Below are 7,732 nucleotides of genomic sequence, written 5' to 3'. Positions count from 1 at the left end.
TTCACAGAGTATTCCTCGAAACGGTGGCTATCCCCAACGGCTGAAAAGTCGCAGACGTCGCCAACCACTCTCGTCGCCTCACCCACCGAATCGTTTTTCTCTCGTTCTCACCCCTCGTCGAACAGAAACGTTTCTCTCGTCAGCGACCACAGCGCCAGATCGGCGAGCGGCGGTCGGACAAACAGCAAAGTCGTCGGCGGCAGCGGCAGCGGCTGCCAGATCCAGGCACGTGAGCGCCCTCCTCTCTCTCTCTCTCAGGCCTGATTGCGCTGGCGGCGGCATGAGGGCGCGCGGGAGATCGCTTGTGGATGGACGGTGGCTGACGGAGCAGGCATAATTGCGCCAGTGGTGGCCTGATGGCGCACGGGAGCTCGCTTGTTCGAAGCATGGTGCCGATTTTGTTGGATCTTGATCTGTCTCTTTGTGCATTGTTTTGTTTCAGGCACGCGAACGATGACTTAGCTTTACAACAGCTGCTGCATGAAGGAGATAATGAGGAGAGCAAGTGGTACGAGTAGTAGATCGACTTGTAATTTAAAATGCTTCACGGTCACAGCAGCATTTTTTCAGTTAAAATGCTTTCCAGATTGCTACAGATATTATTGTCACATGGGTGATTTTTGAAGAAGAAAAATGATTTTAGTTTTGTGATGTTGAAGTTATTATTTATGGCGTGAATACTCGCTAGCATATTATGTCCTCAAATTGCTGAAGGGTAATGTCACCACCTCAACAAAATAAGTTATTGCAACAACCTATCCACCCCTTATCCCTCCAACCAAACACCTAGATGGCCGTCTCTAACCACTTGGCATCTCACCCAACCAAACAGAAAAATTGGCTATCTCTAGCCAGGTGGTTAGTGATATCCATAGCCACTCAAAGCTATCCCGCGAACCAAACACATCCCTAGTCACATTGAAATGGGACAAGATAAACTCATGCCCAGCCTCAACATCGGACACAATGGGCTCACCATCAACAGGAAGATCTAAGATGTCATGGATGACATATTTGGAAATCGGTATAAACTTCTTCCTAATCTGAATCTCTGAAGCAAGAACATCAAATTTGGACGCTAACCATTTGACAAACCTAAGAGGCACCTCTGTCCTCACAAATTTGAGAAGGCAATTTGCCTTGTAACTCTGAAGAACACGGGCTTACCTAGGAGACAAGCCACCAAAAACAGTGGAGAACAACTTGAGTATCTAGTGAATGTATTGGCTACAGGAAAAATCAGAAGACCTCTTGCGCTTCTACAACACAACAAGACACAAACAAAAGAAAAAATCAAGATAAATTACACTAAAAATAAACAAAAGAAAGACATCTAGCAACAACAACTAGAACTATATGGAACTAGGTTCTTGTGCATCAATAGCCATTCCACAAAAAAATAGATATGATGAAGATTACAAAAGGAGTTATCTAAAACTTATATCCATATCTATCATAGAGAAGTTGCATGAAAAAAAAGGAAATATAAACAACAACAAAATAAAATACCACATTGCGAGCTCCAGCATCTGTAATCTTCCATTTTAAGCAATTCACTTTCTGCAAAAACATAAAAAAGAGGAATTATCCATTAACTACAAACGTGCATTAACTGATACAAAAATGAAACTGGTACAAAAATGCATTAACAGAAGGAACTGGTACAAAAGCATTAACTACAGCACCACACTTACACGAGACACGTAGAACTCATACAAAGCTTTGTCGAAATCAGGATCATCCATTTGACTTTCCTGCAGTTAACTGATGAAACAAATGAATGGACTAAAAAACAGGAACAAATAAGCTACCAAACAAGAAATAAAAGAAAATAAAAATCAAATTAGAAATATAACCTCCGAAGCTTGAAAAGGATCACCTTCCGCAAAATCATTGGGGACAAAAGGATCCCCATCTGAATCATCACAATCTTCAACACAAGCAGCAGAAGTGCCCTTACCAAAAGCCTTCATGAGTCTCCCCATACTTCAATCTATAACCTAAATATGTACAAACACAAAGAAAAGGACAAAAAGTCTGAGATGAAATGGCAGAAGGGATAAAACATAACAAAAATATAAAGAAGATATGCATTGATAGCATTTACAATCTACATCTCTTTTATTTCACTACATAACCCACTGAGAATTATAGTGAAGAAAACCCCCGCGAATTACAGTGGAAACCAACTGAGAATTACATTGTAAATACACTCTAATCACCCACTAAGAAAAATACACTGGAATTCCGATGAAGATTACAGTGTAAATCCGAATATAATTACAGTCTAAGTCCTCTAACAAAATACACTGGAATCAGATGCATCACAAGAACATACAAACTAGCGACGCATCACAAGAACAGTCACAATTCTGATAAAAAAAAGAACACTCACAATTCATCTGCTACTCAATTACAGCGTAAATTACAATGAATTTACATTGTAAAACCAGCTATCAATTACACGGTAAATTCACTGACAAAAACACTATAAATCCAAAACGTAATACCACTATAAAAATTCAAGTGAATTACACTGTAATTCCACTAGCGAATACAATGCAAATCCATGGCAATTACACTGTAAATCAGCTATCAAATTACACTGTACATCACTGACAAATACACTTTAATTCCACTAACAAATACAGTACAACCCCAGTGACAAAAGTACACTGCAATTAGGACATATACATTGTTATTCCACCAACAAATACAATGCAAATCAACTGACAAAATACACTGAAATTACACTGTAAAATAACCGGGGATCACACTACAAACTGCTTTGGATTTACACTACAAATATACTACCTATCCACTAAAAAATTACACTGGAAATCCACTACAGATTACAGTGAAAATCAATGAAATCCAGTATGAATTACACTGAAAATCACTCTAAAAAACAATGAGGATTGCACTGTAATTCACTGTAAATTCAAAAATAGGAATTACAGAGTAAGCCACATACCCACTAAACGATACCAGTGAAGAGAAATGGTCTAGGGATTAAAGGCCAGGGAACAGAATACATACGTTCGAATTGACTGAATACACCAGACTACTACAACTAAGCAAGCCAGCCTCACATGAACAGCTCGAATTCCAACAACCAATCAATTACAGATCAGCAGATCAAACTGACGCACATCCCATCTACCGCAGCTACAGCGCTTAGTAGAACAATCAAACACATCCTAGAAACGGCGCAACCTAATGAATCTACACAGAGAAAAGCTGCGGGGGCTGACAGACAAAACCAACTCCCTACCTAACACATCATAGGAACAACAAAAAGGGAGGGGGGAAAACCGAATCCGACGAACAAAATCGCTAGCGGCGGAAATGGGGACGGGTCAGTGCGGGGCCGAGAGATGCCACAGATCCCGCCGGCAGGAACAGAAGGGAGGCGGAGGAAGCGGGGCAGCACGATGAAGAAAGCGGACGAGTCACCACCAAAACACTGGATCGAGCGGCGAGGCGGAGCTCTCTCTCTCTCTCTCTCTCTCTCTCTTGCTCGACTCTGCTCGAGGTTGCGTGTTTGAAATGACAAAGCGGCTGCGAGGAGGAGGGCGACACAGACACGCGGGTTGCGATGGGAAAAATAACTAGTCAACCACACGGGCCCGATAAGAGAAACGAGACAAATAACGGTTCAAACACACGAATCTCCGCACACAGATCGCACGGCACAAAAAAACAGATTTTTTAGAAATGGAGGAGGACCCTGACCCTATATCTGGAAGATGCATATAGCCACTTTATTAATTATTCACATAAAACCTTACAAAGTCATACACCAGTAAGACTAAAGCCACCGTCTGGGCAATATCTATCGCTACTCCTATCCAGATGATGTAGGGATGCCGATAGTCTAGGCCTAATACCAAACAGACCTCGCAGCCAAACCTAACATCTAAGACCTAAGGTTCCAATCAGGACGCCTACCGGGTATGGGGCACCCACCAGTCCGGCGCACTCCTCAATCAGGACGCCTGCCGGGTATGAGGCCGTCGTAGCCACATGCCACCAATCCATCTTAAGTGTTGTACTGTTGCATCTACCTTGCCCGGTCTAGCTGCCGTTGACGCCACCACGACGCCAGACAATGCCACCATCCTGCGCTCGTCCATCATCACACGCCCACCGGCGAGGCCCCGCTGCTCCATGCCGCTGAGACCCGCGTTGTCGATGTGCCAGATGCCACGCCGTTCCTCCTTCACGTACACCACCTACTGCCACTGGTCCCATCCCCTCCGCCTGCAATTCCTCTAACCGAGCATCCAAACACCCCAGGCGACGCCTCCAAGAAGGGTATGACACTCGCAGTGGCGTCGCCGCCCAATCACAGGAGATTATGGGTTTTCACCCGGGCATGGTGTCGGGGTGGAGGGCAGGGACTGAGGGAGTCCTGGATTACGGGGTCTTCGGACTGCCCGACTATATACTTTGGCCGGACTGTTGGACTATGAAGATACAAGATTGAAGACTTTGTCCCATGTCCGGATGGGACTCTCCTTTGCGTGGAAGGCAAGCTTGGCAATTCGGATATGTAGATCTCCTCCTTTGTAACCGACTCTGTGTAACCCTAGCCCCCACCGGTGTCTATATAAACCGGAGGGTTTAGTCCGTAGGACAAGAACAATCATAATCATAGGCTAGCTTCTAGGGTTTAGCCTCTACGATCTCGTGGTAGATCAACTCTTGTAATACTCATATCATCAAAATCAATCAAGCAGGAAGTAGGGTATTACCTCCATCGAGAGGGCCCGAACCTGGGTAAACATTGTGTCCCCCGCCTCATGTTACCATCCGCCTTAGACGCACAGTTCGGGACCCCCTACCCGAGATCCGCCGGTTTTGACACCGACATTGGTGCTTTCATTGAGAGTTCCACTGTGCCGTCACCATAAGGCTTGATGGCTCGTCTTGTTGTCAAGGACAGCATCACCTCTGGGGGAGCCCTGGCTGTAGGCCAAACTCTCCGACTAGGCGGCTTCGTCATGACCGCCCGCTCGGCCGTTGCACCGACGATGACTTCTCGGGTCATCAAAAACAGCCTCCACGTCGGCTCGGGATTCGCCGAGCAGATGGATCCAATGAAGCTATCTTCCTTGAACGAGCTCTTGGATCGCGTCGCCGCCCTGGGAGTCGCCACGGACTATGATCGGGTCGGGCTTAAACCCGACCAAAGGGAGATTAACTCTCCGTCGGTCACCCATCATATAGCGGTGGTGGAGGAGCAACACAGCGATTCTTCCTCTATCTTGAGGACAAACTATGTCCGGATTCCCGAGCTCTCTGAGCCAGATACCCGTCTACGGGAGGACATGGCCCAAGCTTTGAACCTAGAATCAGACAGCGGGCCAGATCTATTGGGCAACATCCCGGAGCCCGAACTGCCAAGCTCGGAAACTCCCCCGCCCCTGGGTCTCAGATCGGGTCAGGGTTCGGACCTAAATCTACCCACCCACCTAGATATACGTGATCTTTCCCATATTAGACAAGAGCCCCAAGAGACAATACATCACTATTGGGCCAGATTCCTCCTTGTAATGAGCAAGGTGAAGGACTGTCGCGAGGAAGAGACAATACATCACTATTGGGCTATAACCTTCAATGCCAGTGACGAACCTAAATTCTGAACAGCCCGAGCACCAGCCGCCTTGGTCCTTAGTCCAATTGTGGACGGCTTCCGGCTCACTAAAGTGCTCATGGACGGTGGCAGCGGATTAAACCTCATATATGAGGAGACTCTTCGAAAAATGGAAATAGACAAGAGCCGCATTGAGCGAAGCAGCACGACCTTCAGAGGAATTATCCCTAGTCGGGAGGCACGATGTGCAGGAAAAATCACACTAGCTGTGGTATTCGGCACGCCGGAAAACTATAGGTCCGAAGAAATCACATTCCAAGTGGCCCCGTTCAGTAGCGGATACCACGCCCTTTTAGGGCGGGAGGCATTCACGATCTTCCAAGCTATACCCCATTACGGGTACATGAAGCTCAAACTTCCGGGCCCCATGGAATCATCACTCTAGCTAGTGATCCGGACATATCACTCCGCGCCGAAAATAAAACTGCCGCACTAGCCCTCGAAGCGTTATCCGCAGCCCTGCCGGCCGAGGAACTAACTGCGCTCCACTCCACAGTGGACAGGGACGACGTGATACTCGACAAAAGACCCAAGTCCACCTCTTTTAAACCAGCGGATGAAATAGTCAAATTCCAAGTCCACCCAACGGACCCTATAAAAACAGCATCCATCGGGGCACAGTTAAACCCCACAGTAGACGCCGCACTCCGGGAGTTCTTGCGCGAGAATTGGGACATCTTCGCCTGGCATCCTTCAGACATGCCAGGAATCCCACGTAGGCTGGCCGAGCGTAGCCTTAACATTCTAAAGGGGTTCAAGCCGGTCAAGCAGACTCTTCGGCGTTTCTCTGAGCCTAAGCGACAAGCCATGGGAGAAGATCTAGCCAAGCTACTTGAGGCCGGATTCATTAGAGAAATAAAACATCCGGACTGGCTAGCAAACCTGGTGATGGTACCAAAGAAGGACAAATCCTGGCGCCTATGTGTCGATTTCAAGGACCTTAATAAAGCTTGCCCTAAGGATCCCTTCCCCCTCCCCTGCATCGATCAAATTATCGACGCTACCGCAGGACACGACTCATTGTGTTTCCTCGACACATACTCCGGATACCATCAAATTAAGATGGCGGAGTCCGATCAAGGCCGCAACGGCATTCATCACTCCATATGGTCCCTTCTGTTTTAACACCATGCCTTTCAGGCTCAAAAACGCCGGTGCAACCTATCAACGCATGATTCAGACATGCCTGGAAACACAAATTGGCAAAACAGTGGAGGCATACGTAGACGACGTGGTCATTAAAACCATACACATCGAATCCTTAATAGACGACTTGAGGCTCACGTTCGAAAATCTCCGAACATATGACATCAAGCTCAATCCGGAAAAATGCGTTTTCGGCGTGCCCGCCGGAAAGCTCTTGGGCTTCATCGTCTCTAGTAGAGGAATTGAAGCAAATCCGGCTAAAATCCGAACTCTGTCACAGTTGGCTATCCCAACAGACCTCAAGCTGAAACTAACTGGATGCGTGGCTGCCTTAAGCCGCTTTATCTCCCGATTAGGAGAAAAGGCACTACCCCTTTATCGCCTTCTTCGACGCACCGAACACTTCGAGTGGACGGATGCGTCCACGGCTGGATTGGAAGAAATAAAGGCCGTTTTGGCCACCAACCCAATCTTGGCCTCGCCAAATGTCGGCGAACCAATGCTGTTATATATAGCGGCAACACACCAAGTTGTAAGCGCAGTGCTCGTCATCGAACGAGAGACGGACGGACATAAGTTCCCGCTTCAAAAGCCGGTATACTATGTATCCACTGTCCTCACTCCATGCAAATCATGCTACCCACATTATCAAAAGATAGCATACGCGGTCTGAAAGATCGTCGATGTCGCCTAGAGGGGGGGTGAATAGGCGCTTTAAAATAATTACGGTTTAGGCTTGAACAAATGCGGAATAAACCTAGCGGTTAATTTGACAAGCACAAAACCTACAACAACTAGGCTCACCTATGTGCACCAACAACTTATGCTAAGCAAGATAAACAACTAAGTGATAGCAAGATATACGACAAGAAACAATATGGCTATCACAAAGTAAAGTGCATAAGTAAAGGGTTCGGGTAAGAGATA

General features: G+C 46.7%; 1 long non-coding RNA gene across 1 annotated transcript; it reads right to left on the bottom strand.

The window, feature by feature from the left end:
- Window positions 1-804: 804 nt before the first annotated feature.
- On the bottom strand, window positions 805-3,574 carry LOC123099849 (uncharacterized). Its single transcript, XR_006448253.1, has 3 exons — window positions 1,857-3,574; window positions 1,695-1,764; window positions 805-1,560 (listed from the first exon to the last, which is right to left on the bottom strand). It is a non-coding gene; the product is annotated as an uncharacterized lncRNA (long non-coding RNA).
- Between the last annotated feature and the right edge of the window lie 4,158 nt (window positions 3,575-7,732).

The sequence above is a fragment of the Triticum aestivum genome, chromosome 4D (assembly GCF_018294505.1).
Source record: "Triticum aestivum cultivar Chinese Spring chromosome 4D, IWGSC CS RefSeq v2.1, whole genome shotgun sequence".
Classification (NCBI taxonomy): Eukaryota; Viridiplantae; Streptophyta; class Magnoliopsida; order Poales; family Poaceae; genus Triticum; species Triticum aestivum.
Note: the sequence above shows the minus strand (reverse complement) of the source record. Positions and strands in the feature narration are given on the sequence as shown.